The following is a 14871-nucleotide window of genomic DNA, read 5'->3' as shown; positions in this document are numbered from 1 at the left end:
TGGGAACAACCACCTGAGAGGTGGTTACCTGCCGTTGACATAACTTTTATTATGACAGCTGAATGTTTGAACATCTAACCCGTGTTTGACTTCCTTGAGATTTGAACCTGCAGTCTTAACATAAGCTCAAACATGTTTTTAACTCTAGACCATCCAAATAATGCCTGTGTTGGAAGAAACTCCTCTCATTATTATGCTATAAAAAGGCATCAATTATCTGTAAACAAGAACCTAAAGGGGAACTCCACTAACTACCAGGAAAAAAGGTTTTGTAGTGCCAAATAGTTTTCATGAGCACTTGCTTCCAGCTTTTGACGTGCCAAACTTGTCATGTGACACTACTATACCATATGAATGTAAAATATTTTGTTACTGTTAATCCATGTTAGCCTATTAGCTTTGCATAAGCTGGTGTCCTGAAACATCCCTATTGAAACAAAACGGTTGGTTGCTGGTTAAGTATGTTTTGGTGCTGCTGGTTTAAGCTGGTTTAAGCTAGTCCTTTGGCAGAACATGACCAGCAAAAAACAACAAAGGACCCATCATAAACCATCAAAAAAACAGCATAGACCAGCATCAAAACATACCTAACCAACATATGCTGTTTTTTTCAAGTGATATCAAATGCATTTGTAGCATTTGTACAATTTTCTTACATATAGGCCTGCAATGCACTTCACATTTCAAATCCAGTCTCTAACTGGGACCAACAATGGACCAACTAAGGCCTTTGTCCAATCAAATGTTCTTTAGACTGAGAAGATCCCGCCCACTAACACCACCTGCCACTCATTAGCAATAGCAAGTAGCAAGTAATGTTTTGGTGACTGTTATGTTTCACCAGTGCTTCTAGTTTGGAAAATACATCAGTATAGAAAAGAAAACCGTTCTTCAAACCATCCGTTCATCATGTGGTCCTGAGCTGTTTGTGAAATATTCATAAAAAGGTATGTGCTGTTTATCTTTCATTACTGGTCAAACCAAACAAACAGCAGAGTCATATTAACACCATGCAGACGTGAGTTATTACAGTTAACTAAAACCATAAAGTAAGATAAAAGTTGCATTTTTACCTTCATTAATGCAAAAATGCATTCATAAATAAATTAATAGTAAAAATGTATACCGATGACGATTACAGCCATCCAGTTATCATTCATTACCCGTGCATGAATATTTATTTAGCAATAAATAAATAATTCAATGTATTAAAAATGACCTGTCTGGTCAGATGCCATAATTCATTTCGCTAAACTCATAAGAAGGAGTCATGAATGTCAGCAGCACAGATTTCCTTCCTGTTCATTGTTTTAAAGGCTGGAATTCACTTTTATTAGACTTGATATGCCAGCGGCAGCCCAGTTGAATGCAAAGCGTGGATAAGATCTGCTAACCAGGGCTTAACTAGACATTGCAGTGCCGAGAATTGTTGTGATAGTTGTGTTTATTGGAACGGTCCTTGGCGTAATTCTGCATCGGGTGACTGCTGATTGAAGTGTGTCAGTGGTTATATGACCACACCTCGGGATTCATGTGGGTCTCCAACAAACCACTCCATATTTACCTACATTAACCACATACAAACATTGCTCTCGAACGCTTACCCACGTTTCTGGTCTGTGACCCATTACCTATTCAGTTCTTACTGTCATACCTGAAAATGTATTTGTTGAAAACCACATATGCATTTAGACGCACCTAAAACCAAGCTAGTCTAACCACAGTTGTTATGTCTGCGATTGAGAAAAAATAAACAACTATATCTATCTGGCCTGGTTTCCCGCCTTACTCGTTGTCAGCATGCAGCTGGATTTTGTTTGCACTTTTGGGGGGAGAAATGGCAAAATGTGATCTTTGAGGAATATCTGGGTATTAATGGTTATTTCTTATTATGAAGTCGGTGCGTTTTTAATGTATTACCCTGACATTTTCATTTTAGGTCCCCAAGAGTGTTCTAAATTAATTCAAAAAGGTTAAAACGTTAGTCATAGAAGAGGCATATTCAATTGTTAAAGTAAAAATTTTTGAACATATTGATAAATTGTTAATTATTGTAATTATGTTAAATACATCGTCGCGTTTATCGATAGCAGAAAGCACGATCGCATTAGCCAAACACACGCAGATGTATAACTTGCTCGGTAAAATCTGTGTGGCCTAAATATAAAAATCAAATGACAACGCATATATCATTTTAACGTTGTGTAATGATCGCAAATATCATCATCAGAAATCATCACAGAAAATTAAAGCCTTACAGTCAGTCTGAGAGCATTATAAAACGTAAGACACACAACCACAATTGACTTCAATTACAAAGCCTGTCAGTTTAATTTCAGATTCTTACTTTGCCACTTTTGTGGAAGCGTCTTGGCCCGGCCCGATGAGCTATTGCCAAGAATTTTAATAAGGCTGCAGTCAAGTCATACGTGAAAATACATGCTTCGTGTTGATAAAAATGAGTGCCGTTCAGCTGTTTGTGGTGATGCCGTAATGAACGTCATGTCTTGTGAACCTTTTGCTTCAAACGCCGAGAACGCTGTCCCTCCGTTGCTAAAGCGAGCGGTTGTCTGTGGTCTTTATGTTTGTTTTCAACGCTCTTTTGCCACTTGAGAATGCGGTGTTCGGCATTGTCTTTTCAGCAATCGTAAATCTTTAGCATAATCTCCCGTCAAAACATGGCAGATAACAGATAATCATCTCTCTCGGTCGACTGGGGAAGCCTGAGGGGCTGCAGGGTGGCCAGTCGACGAGACTACACGCCGGCTGCCACATACTCACACACACACACACACACACACACACACACACACACACACACACACACACGAATAGAGAGGCTTGTTCCAAAAAACCCCAAAATCAATCACTAATACATAGCTGTTCGGAAGTTAATGGGTTAGCAATTGGTTGCAAGCATCACTATTATTATACAAGTATGGAGCATATAAAAGATGCGTCGAATTGTGTTTTGTTGGGAAAACCTGCAATGCAATATAATACAATTGCATTTAAAAGAAAAACAATTGCTGCGGATAGTTATCAGAACTTGAAATAAAAAAAAAAAGTAATAAATTCTTCACCCCCCCAAAGCTTTGTTCGTCCTCGGGACACAATTTAGGATATGTTGGATTAAAACTGTGAGTTTTGTGACTGTCCCATTGACTGCCAAGTAATGAACACTGTCGAGGTCCAGAAACTTATAAAAGAGATCAGAATGCTCCCATCTGCAATCGGTGGGTCAATCTGTATTTCATGAAGTGAAAAAAAACACTCTTTGTACGGAAAGTGTCAGCAGTGAAGCTATGGTTACACTATGGTGCTAAATTTTTAAATAAAGTTATTTTTGTTTTCTGTCCATACAAAAAGTATTCTCGTTGTTTCATAACGTTACAGTTGAACCACTGGTAGCAGATGAAGTATACTGACAATGACAGTCAAAAACCTCACGGTTTTCATCCGAAATATCTGAAATTGTGTTCCCGAAGACGTGAAAAGCTTTTACGGGTTTGGAACGACAAGGGGGAAGTGATTAATGGCAAAATGTTCATTTTGGGGCGGAGAAACACTTTGAAATTCAGAATCAGAATAAGTACTAGTCCGGTGTTTCAACTTAAAACGTAAATGTTTGTGCGTGACTTGGTTTAGTTAACTTTAGTTTGGTTAAATTGGATATTTAAATTATGACAAGTTTTGAGCTGTTATAGGGCTGGCCGATATATATATTGATCGATTATATTAGTGTTAACACACAAAGCCGTAGATCACTGGCAAGCTATGCTACATCGCATTTAGTTTCGCAGGTGATTCATTGGGGTAGCTTGTCAGTGATCTACGGCTCTGTGTGTTAACAGGCTCTCCATTTGAAAACAGTTGGAGATTTATTGCTAATCAAAGAACAGGCTTTACTGACGAGATGCGCAATATATATTGCCTTTATATAGTGAATATAGCCTTTATAACTAATTAATTTTGTCATCAAAAGTTGGGGATGCATTTAAAAAGTTCATCAAGGTTGTTCTTATGCAAGAAAGAATATGGTCTCCAAGGACAACTTTGATGAAAGGTCTTGACCCGCTTCAAATGTTGACTACTTTATTATTTTGACCACGCAGAACTGTATAGTAGGTACGTCCAAACATCTTTTAAACTTTTAAATTATGCGATTATTGGTTCGTTCAGCTGCTTGGATCATGTAATGAAACGCGTGGTTTGGAAAGCTTGGTGAATCGCGGTGCTAAAAGTTCACCAGTTCATCCCTATACGGCGACAGGATGGGGCATTACGGTAATCAGACACACACTTACGTAGAGTTCAGCAGTTCACACTTGGTAAAGCAGAAAGAAGGGGCGTTCAGGTAAATGACGACAGTGACAGATGGAGTGAATGATGAGCGAGAGAAAGACAGAAGAGGAGGAGTTGAAGGGGCTTCTGGGGTTTTTAGGGAGGGAGAGAACAAGGTTTTAGTGGAGATGAGGGGTGATTGGAAGGCCAGAGAGGGAAAGGTGTGTGTATGTGTGTGACCGTAAACACAGATCCTCTTTCAAACAAATGTAAGCTTCTGAATGGATGAGCAGACAAAAAAGTACACCCAAAACAGTGGCTGTCTGGAGGTGAAACTGGAATTGTGGAGGGATCTACTTTGAATAGTACTGATCCAATAGAAGTTACTTTGAAAGAAAATATGAAATAACTTGTTCAATACTCAACGGCTGGAATTGCCGACGCTACAGTTGTTATTAAATCATTCATTTCAATCGGTTCGCTTACATGAAAGACCAGAACTAAACGATTACAGTGAACTGTTTGTCCGAACAAACCAACTCGCTGAAATCGCACACTTAACCTCACGGTATTCTGGAATGACATCTCCGTCCCGTACAAACTTCCCACCCTGCGTGGGTTATATCATCAGTGGGATGATTAATTGATCATTGTTTTCAACATAGGCTCAATAGAAAAAATACATGCCTCTACCTGCATTTCTGCAAAACTCACAAGTTTATTAAATCGGTACGACGGCATTGCACTTGAGTGACGAAGAGCTCCGGAAACTACAGTTCAACAAAAAAAGCTCAAAACTGCATGAGTAAAATGCATTTTAATATCACTTTTACATTTGTTAACACTATCAGGTAGATTTAGAGTTGGGTTTTTAGACTTTTTTTAGCCTTTAATTTTACAGAATAGAAAAAAAAACACTCACGTTATTTATTATTTTTTTTATTAAAATGAAAGACTAGATACAATATGAATAGATATGTGTTTGTGCTTTCAGAGCAGTCGCGCTAACGGACACAAGTCGCTTAACCGCCAAAGGCAAAACTGTCTTTTCAGTGAAAATCACCTTATTTGCATGAACCTGTCAACGGAGTTTAGAAAAATAAAAAGCTTGTCTTCTCCCCTCTTTTCTTCTCTAAATAGTTCTGAAGAATTAAAAAAGAATTTAGGAAATACAGAATTAAATTCGCCCGACACCAAATTGCGTTATTAAAAGTCAGAAAATTCGGTGGATTTTCAACAGATTCTCAAGCACTCCCATGTTTTTGACAAACATGGCCTCTGCCCAGAACTCAATGTCATTGATTAAACCAGTATTGCTCTGACAGGCTGCTCAAAACAAAAAGCAAAGTAATTTTTGATAGTGCCACGCTGTTTATGGTTTTCAGGGGAATACTAATGACTGTCTAAAGTTTGTTTTTGCTCATTAGCTTGAAAAGAAGAAAGTCTTTCAACGCTGAAAAAATAACCAATCTTTAAATGAGACTAGAAGCAACTTGCAGTGCATTCAAGTTCTGCATTTTTTTATTAAGGAGTCTGTGACTTTATTATTAAACCTGTGACATTTGTTTCAAACACCAAGCAACCAGTTAAGCTACAACTGAAAACTTCATTATGCCTACCTCTGCTTAATACTATTTTCCAATAGGCACACAAAGAGACAGGTGTTGATGTTAAGATTTCTTTATTTTGTTGCTTTAGCATTTGGCAGCCACTACGCACACACACACACACACACACACACACACACACACACACACACACACCCTACATACACACACCTGAGGAAAGATTCTTGAGCATGAGATTGGTCTTGGCAGCATGAGCATTCCCAGAATGGCATGAGGAATAGTTCTTAAAACATACCCAATGAGAAATCACTTTGCTCATCCATGATTTGAATGTTTGTCTCGGCTATGTAGATTTGGTAAACCATTTAGCAAATGTCTTTACAAAACTATTACGACACTTGGCATTTGTTTCATTTTAGACTTCAAAAGCACAACGAGAATTTCCCAGAAGGTTTCTTGTGTGAAGTTTTGGAAAGCTTTTAGGCTCAATAAACGACACTTGGCATTTGTTGCATTCTGTTAAAGTATGCTGGATGCATTCTGTTAAAGTATGAGTTGCACCTTAAAAGCAGAGTATAGTTTTTCTGCAAAATTTTGCAGTCTGAAAATATTTTGTTGTTGTAAGTGGTCCTCAACAGAAGATTAATATCCTTTGTGAAGCATCTTGACTTCAGTGAAGTTCTTGCATTGACCCAAATGTTCCTGTAATCAGGATCCGTGGGGCAGGGTGATTCAGTAGGATTGGATCGTTACCTTGCAATAAAAAACTGTTCAGTTCAAATCCCAGCTTAGCCATGAGGAGTTGACAATTTACTCTAAAGGTCCAGCCTGTCCTCCAACCAATACGGCCGCATAGGCTGTTTGTATAAATTCCTGAAATACGACCCATCAGAGAGTATACTACAATTGCCCCTTTATCGGCAATAAGACATTTGCATATTAACGTTTTGTACTATTTTATCTGCTTTACGACGTGACGTGGCGCTCTCATTATTTTTAAACCCGCTAGAGGGTGCTTAACTTTAAAATGTAAAAAATTGGTCGTAATAAGGTACTTGCTCAAACAACCTATAGGGTTGGTTTTTTTTGTCGGAGAACAGCCTTGATAGCCTCCAGCCTATAAAGGACGAGGGTTTTGGGAGAACGTATGAATAGGACTGGTATTATTGACTGCAATATGAATGTGTGGTTATGATTCCTTAAGATAAAAAATTCCTTTTGCATTCTTGCCAGCGACTACCACTACATCGAAAGTAGTGTCCCATCAGGGGAACCATAGGCCAGAGGTACATGCTTTCAACATACTGCTGGGAGTTTGAAGAACCGATTACGGAAGTTACTCACACAGGGCTTCCCCTTGCCTCCTTTAAACTCTTACTCTCTCTCACTTCCTCACTGAAAAAGATGGAGTGAGTTTGTCTGGGACGTGGGCTCTTGGGGATCTCTGCCTGTGTTTGTTTAGTAGGCGGGGAGCTCAGCAGAGACTGTGTGTGTTTTTGTAGTGCTCGACTTTTCCTGAGGTAATGCTGCCCTGATATGACCGCATGGGAGAAAGAGAGTGGGAATGTGACAGAGCAACGTCTGTAGTGTCTCGACTGGTTCTTTGAGTATTTGTGCATTGTTTTGCAATAAAGCTGATGTCACCACCTTGGCTGGCCTTAGAAGAAGTGGGACGAGTCACTGGCAGTTGTAGGACAGTGAATCAGACTTTCTTTCTTTCTTTCTTTTTTTTTTAAGTGTTTGAGTTGAGGTCATTAGAAGTGGCTGCGGTCAGGGACTCCTTGCTGGGAGAGGAAATGGAAATGCAGGGAGGCCTTGGGTTAACCGCTATACTACTGCATGCTGCGTGGTTTGATTCCTGGAGGTTTTGGGAGCAGGGATGGGAATTTTGCGAAATTTGAAGCGTTCTGGTTCCAATTCCACTTTCTAACTCTGGTTTCTTAATGATTCTTTTTACAATTATTTTAGTAAATTTGCATATAGATATTTTGCATCAGCAACAACACATCTAGGAGCTGTCAACTTGTACTTCGAATTGAGTTTTTCTGAGTTTGGACAGGAAACGATATCTCTGAAAACAATGAATTTGCACGCCCAAGGTGAGATCATTGTGTTATTTAATTTCCGCAGAACCAAAGCTGAATCGGCAGGCTCCGAGAGGAGGGAATAATGCGAGTCGTATTTAAAGTTGTTTTAATGAAATGAAATCAAACATCAATAGTTTGACGTGTTGTTTCTTGACGGATCCAGTTATCGATTCCTAGCGCTATTTGCGCATGTCAGGAACACGTGTTGTGTGTGCCGTACTTGGCTCGCCTCCTGTTTAGCTCTTTAGTACTGACAGCACTCTCCTCCTGTCCGCTTTGATATACTGATACCTCAATGTGACTGATGAATGTGGACAGAAATTGAATTATCCCAAGCTCTGGAACTTTTCTCTACTTTCGGTCTGCCTCTTATTAAAGAGGAGAGTCAGGCAGTGCCAGTTAGATGGGTAGCATATGGATCGCTCCTCTAATTGGCAGATAGCATCTATTGGCAGGCGAACTGATTGGTCAATAAGATTGCATGGCAGGGTTTTCTGTCTAAGTCAGCAATTTGACTGACACTGATTCTAAGCCGTTCTATATCAACCATTTATATTTAGAACTCTGGAGTTCATTGCAATTTACTAATGTGAGTTTCTCTAATGCTGTTCAGTGAAATTCGTCAGTGAGAATGTTCTTTTGACAATGAAAATGTTGTGCATGAGGAAGGTAATCAGAATGCTCTTTAAGAATCATGGAAAATGAACCCTTAATGGGGGTAATTCTTGGCACAGACAATAACATAGGGGATCTTTAGAGCACCGTCAGAGCTCTTCATGGTGCTGAGAGTTTTAACAGTTGATTCATATCCTAAAGCTATCATAGGGCCTTAATTTAACTTATTCAGTTAAGATTTGACAATCTAAAGAGTCATCTGCCAACAAGTCTTTACTGTTAACGTAACCATCTAGAGATCACTTTAGATTTAATCATTTGATTAGCATGTGGTGAAAATAATAATAGTGCCTTAATAAAAAACAATGTGACTTCAATTTACTGCACCATTTTGGGAATTTGAATGCTATCTGGTGCATTATTTGTATGACAGCATCATGACACAATACGGGTATACATACATTGCATTCAGAAACAAGTCCATAGTAGAAGTATGCAAATCGAGAAGCAACCAAAGTCTTGCTACACCGAGAAGTTGATTTTCGGCCATCAGTTCCCCCCCGATGGATGAGGTTGCGTAGGCGAGGGTAGCTGAAATGCGGAATGCATCGCTGTCAGCACTCAGAGGGTACATTGCTGGCATGTTTGTTTTAATGCTCTGTTTCTTACATTCTCTAACTCTTTTCTGTTCTCTCCCTTTCTTTTTCGATCGTTCTCTCGGTCTGTTGCAGGCCGCAGAGCAGGAAAAGGCAGGTGGTTGACGCTAACGGTCGAATGCTGTTTGTGTGTGTGTGTGTGTGTATGTGTGTGTACTGGATAAACAGGTTGAGGGGGCAGAGGTGGAGGTGGGGTGGGGTGTTTTTGGAGCGGGGGATGGGGAATGTTTTCCCTAAAACAATGAGCTTTCCGAGGGACTTAGCGCTGACTAGCTGAGTGTTAAAGCTGAGGGTGGGAGAGAAAAAGGACAGATTTTTTTTGTTCTGAGGTTCTGCTCAAAGCAGCTTGGGGTTACACGTTTTTATTGTGCTTGTTTCTCTTCAGTGACTCAGCTCAAATACACACACACACACACTCTCATTCCCTCATAACTAGCAGCCAGCCATTGTCATGGCTGTCTTTGTAATTACAGCTTGTTACAGTAGAAGAGAGCAGAGATGTGTCAAACATGCTAGCTGACTTAGCCATACAGCAGTAGTAAATCTCCTCACAGTTACAGTCTCTAATAATCACTGAAACCTTAAAATGTTCTGTCTCACCCCAATTTTCCTTTTTACCCCTGGCTCTTTGAGGATTTATGCAGAATTTTAGATGTAAACAAAGGATGCTAGCTATGTTTCAAACATTAGCCGCTCACTCGGCCGACTTGAAAGATAATATTCTTTCCAAAAAGGCATGTTGCTAAGCTAAATAAGTGTAAGTGTTGATTCTTTTTGTTATTGAATGTTATGTATATTTAAACGATGCTCAGTCTGGGATTACATTCTTGTGATGGCTGCCTTTTTAGTCCGTCTTTACTTCGGGACTGCAACTTCCCTTTGGTAGGCACCTAGAATTTAGGAAAAGGCTCTGTTGTGATGTTGTTCCCTTTCGTCTTGTGTGGCTTTGATACAATCAAAATTCTTGACGTAATCATGCCGATGGGCGTTATTCATAGTTTATTATTAAATGGTTCGTAAATCATTTTTAGAGCTGAATGATTGTTTGGAGAAAAAGATATGTTTGGTTTCCTAGCAAGGTCTCTATAAACGGACCAATGAAACGCTCACCTGAGGCAGGCCAAAGGATATAGATAGAAAGAAACGAGAAGCTGAGAAAAGGGGGGTGGGGGCCGTGGAGAGAAGGTAGAGAGGTAGAGTTTGAGAGAAAGAGAGGTGATCTTGAGGCCAGGATTGGGTCAGGCTTGTTGTAGCATGTTGGAGTGATACGGAGAACTGCTGCAGGGTAGATTGAACTCGCTCTCCGACATATGTCTCTGTCTCTACCTCCAAACTTTTTCTTTCTTTCTGTAGCTTGTCATATTTTGTAAATTAACTGAGGACGCAATATTGTCCCAGTTTGTGTATGGAGTGAGTAGGGTGTTCACACTGAAACCGAAATGACCGACAAGAAGAGTATTTTAAATAATGCACTTATTAAACATGAGGAAAAGAAATGACTTATGGAATGTTGTACGCTTCCACTTTTCTTTTGAGCAGAAAAGGAGATACAGTCAGACTCAATACGTCATTTGGGAATATCTTCTATAGAAATAAAAGATTATATAACACAGGAATAGTTGACAGGGTCTGTTGACGAAGACATGGGTTTTGTGGACATTACTGAGTGGTGACTTTTTTTAAATCAAACTGTCCTCGAAATAAATAACTTGGTGCTACTAAAGACATTGTAAGATTGTGTTTGATTTGGTTGTGTGATGTTATGCCTGATAACACGATACAATGTGAAACAACAATAGAGATCAAGATCAATGGTTTTATCAAGCTACACGCTAATTGTTGTGAAAACCTATGCCGCTCTCAACTGAAGTTAATTTAGCCGTGTTGATACTTTAATGTCACTACTTGAGTAAGCTACTCCTTTCTTTCTTTAATGCCTAGTTTTGATTTCTCCTCAAGTAATTTAGAAAAATTCCTCACTGATGAAATTGTTCCTGTAATTGTTGGCTGGAGAAACAAAACAACGAAAAGTCCCACATTCCTGCAGAAGTTAAATAAATATAGTTGGAAGGCTTCGATGTTAAAAGAGAGAGAAAGCGTAACGCGTCACTTAGCTTTCCATACGTCTTAACTGCAGTGCATCATTTTGTCTCTTTCCTTGTCTGTCATTTACAGAGCTCTCGCTCTTACTGGACTGTACATTCCACTAAACGAACGCGCCACACAACATTGTCCACCACAACTCTTTTATGTGTGTGTGTGCGTGCGCAGTAAGAAAATGCTGAGGTAAATGTTGAAAAATGCAACGCTGCATTTCTGAACTCTCTGTCACCCGAACCATGCTGCCTTGCAGCCATGTTCTTAAGAAACACACACACAAGCTCACACAAAGCAATGATTTGTGACCTATTAGCCAAAAGAACACCCGAAGACGCTCGCGCGCACACACACACACACACACACACACACACACACACACAACACACACACACACACACACACACTGCAAAAATGCTTTTCTAGCTTAATTTTTTTTTGTCTCATTTCCAGCCGAAATATCTAAAAATAAATATCTAAAATCAAGAAAAATATTTTCAGAAAAAAATTAAGATTTTTTTTTTTACTTGAAACAATCAAAATAATCTGCCAATGGCGTAAGAGAAATAATTTTGTTTTCTGTTTGAGATGATGCACACGCATACTTCAGTTATTTATTTTTTCTGAGGATGACCTCAGTTGACCTAAGGAGCATTCTCTCTGTCTGTCTCTCTCTCTCTCACACACACACACACACACACACACACACACACACACACACACACACACACAGTCACATTTTTAAATAGGTAAACTATAATTACAAGTGAATGAATCACCGGTGAATGAATTATGCATCTGTTCTTCCTCTTATTCATCCACTCCGCTTTTTCTTCCTCGCAGCCCTTTTAAAGTCTTATGAGTGGAAACTAACCCCCAACCCAAAAAAAGTGTGTTTTTCGTGTTTAAGGGCTGTTTATGAATCTTCTCAGCTATGTGGTATGGGGTGTAAGTGTTAACATGGATTTCTCAGGGCTTTTAGTGTGTGTGTGTGTGTGTGTGTGTGTGTGTTTGTGTTTTAGGGTTTGGAGTGTGAGAGTTTATATCTCGCACAATCTTGGCTGAGATCACACTGGACCAGAGTGGAAATATTTAGCAACATCACACACACACACACACACAAACAAGAATTTATAGCAAATCTTCAAAATGAAACTTTTCGAGTGTCACATGTCCACTGTGACTGTCCATGTCCATCTCGTAACTGTATTAACTTCAGTTGACGGAAATCCAAAACCTGTGCCCTTGCATAACGTCCTGCAAAACTAGACCAATTTATTCCGAAACGTATAAAAATCTAGCTTAATTTCAGATGAAATCCACCTGCGCGATTTTTAGCTGAGGTCAGTTAGTTTGTTTTGACCGTGATCTATGGGGTAGATTTAGTAACTGTTCAGGAAGTGTGGCTTTAAACCGCTCCGGGGGAACTGTAATGCACCTCCAAATCAATGTGATTTAATTAGGCTCTCTACAAACCCTGGGTGTGTGAATGCGTGTTTGAGCCGATAATTTAAAGAGGCCCTTGCCTCTCTTCAAGCTCGCATTGGGGAAGAATAAGTAACTGGAATTGTCGTAATTCTAGAACTGCCGTCTACGACTATTCCCAGAGCTCTTAGACACGCACAGAGGTCAATACAAATAAGAGTTACTGAGTGTTTGTGGATACTGTACACGGTCATGTATTCCACTCACATTGTATATATTCATAAAAGAGCGTGTTTATGTTTATATGCGTGTGTGTGTTTGACTGTCTGAAGTGGATGCGCGAGCTCTGAATTGATTGAGAAGTGAATGGTACATCCCTTGGGTGCTTTTGGTGAGTCAGTTGTTTCAGTTTTGAGGGCTCAACAATAGGCTTTTGTCACTGTGCGTGAGTGTGTGTTTGTTCTAGCATGAGTGGTTTCTCACTCTTGCAGGTAAGATTTGAATTTTTGCTTTGTATGTGGATTATTAAAATTAAAAAAACCTATACGGGGCGAATAAGAGAGCGGGTTTACGCGGCGGTACGCTAAAATGCCTGGATGTCACTTCGTTAGATTAAATATTTAAATTCAAAATGATTTATTTACCGATGACACTTGGCATATTTTTATCGATTACAGTGTCATTCAGGTTAACCCTATCTACTTTTCACTAGATTATGGGTATGTTTTAAATTTACGTAAATTGAAAGAGTGAAGAAAAAACCGTAGCACGTATTATTGGAACTAGCTTTGAGACAAAAGTTTTGTCCTCGAAATTAACATCATGTGGTGCAACCAATGCGCGGAAATAAATAACAAACTGGAGAGCTTAAAACGCGTTGACACAACTGCGGCAAGGTTAATACGTTTCTCTTAAATATCAGATAATTTGACAGTTTTATGACGAGGCGAGATTAGATCAGGTTGCAAGATGTCATGTGGTGTGACTTCTCCAAACTAAATAGTATTTATGAGTGATGTGTGATATTTGTAAAATTATACAAACATTTTTTAGTATAAGGTGTAATATAATTCAATTATTTAATATTTACCCTTCATTATTATTATTTTTTGATTACATTATTATTATTATTATTTATTTACTTTTTGTGTGGATGCATGTTCATTATGTTAGAATAAATTCAATGTTTTAGCTCATAAGATGGCATTTCTAAGAACTTGGCACGCGTTTTAACTTGATTTTTCAAAGCTTTCTTTGTCGTTGATCTTCATTCGTATTTAAATGCGGTTGAAGCGTATTTGTAGCCGCGTATCTGTAAGTGTGTACCTGAGGGGTATGCTGATGTCTTTTAAATTCAGTCCAGGTGCAATGCCGGGGGAGCGGAGAAGTTAGAGATACAGCCTTGAGCTAATAGCTCACGGCTAGACCCCCTCGAAATGTCTCAACCTGATGCCTCATTCCCATCATACCTGTTTTAACCCATCGAAAGACGAGCGTACAACACAATTGTCCTCTGTAGACTAGAGAGTTTCACAATCTGACTGGCCTACATATAGGGGAGCATTTTGGAATGAAAGGTAAGACTGTGTGCGCATTCATATCCTGAAAGTCCACCTGCACTCGGCGTTCCTGAAGTTCCTGATCTGTGACACCTGGCAAAGCCTCCCTCCCCGCCCCTACACCAGCTCTCCAATCCTCCCGTCCAGAACAGGGTCGTCCGCTCGCCCCCGCTCGGCTCTTTTGGATCGCCGTAACCGATACCAAATACTTTCTAACTATTACAAAACGTTCACTTAAGGTTACAAAATGCTCCCTTGCATGTGACCCCGCGGCAGATTAGTGCTCACGTACACTCCTCAATTTACCCCACACACGCAGTCCTCTGACCACAGCGCTCGCGCACGTGGCCCTATCGCCATGGAGACGGGTGGAAAGGTGAGCGGCGGTGTCCGGGTGATCGACCGCGGTTCGAATTGCAAGCCGAGGGAGTTACGCGTGCATGTCCGGCGGCAGCACGTGCGTCGCATGATTGTAGATTCCGACGTCTTCTGAAGGCAAGAGAAAAATCCAGCCTGGACACCTGGAATTGGCAATGCATAGAAATTTGACTATTAAATGAAGATAAATGGTTGTTCGGTA

The 14871-nt window shown here is 39.8% G+C and overlaps 1 long non-coding RNA gene across 2 annotated transcripts in view; it reads left to right on the top strand.

The window, feature by feature from the left end:
- Window positions 1-518: 518 nt before the first annotated feature.
- The window catches only part of LOC122342546, an 82814-nt gene continuing 68461 nt past the window's right edge, over window positions 519-14871 (top strand). For both annotated transcript variants that reach the window (XR_006250594.1, XR_006250593.1), the window contains exon 1: window positions 519-947. This is a non-coding gene — a long non-coding RNA (uncharacterized LOC122342546). The remainder of the gene's footprint in view (window positions 948-14871) is intronic.

The sequence above is a fragment of the Puntigrus tetrazona genome, chromosome 4 (genome assembly GCF_018831695.1).
Source record: "Puntigrus tetrazona isolate hp1 chromosome 4, ASM1883169v1, whole genome shotgun sequence".
In the NCBI taxonomy this organism is placed as follows: domain Eukaryota; kingdom Metazoa; phylum Chordata; class Actinopteri; order Cypriniformes; family Cyprinidae; genus Puntigrus; species Puntigrus tetrazona.
Note: the sequence above shows the minus strand (reverse complement) of the source record. Positions and strands in the feature narration are given on the sequence as shown.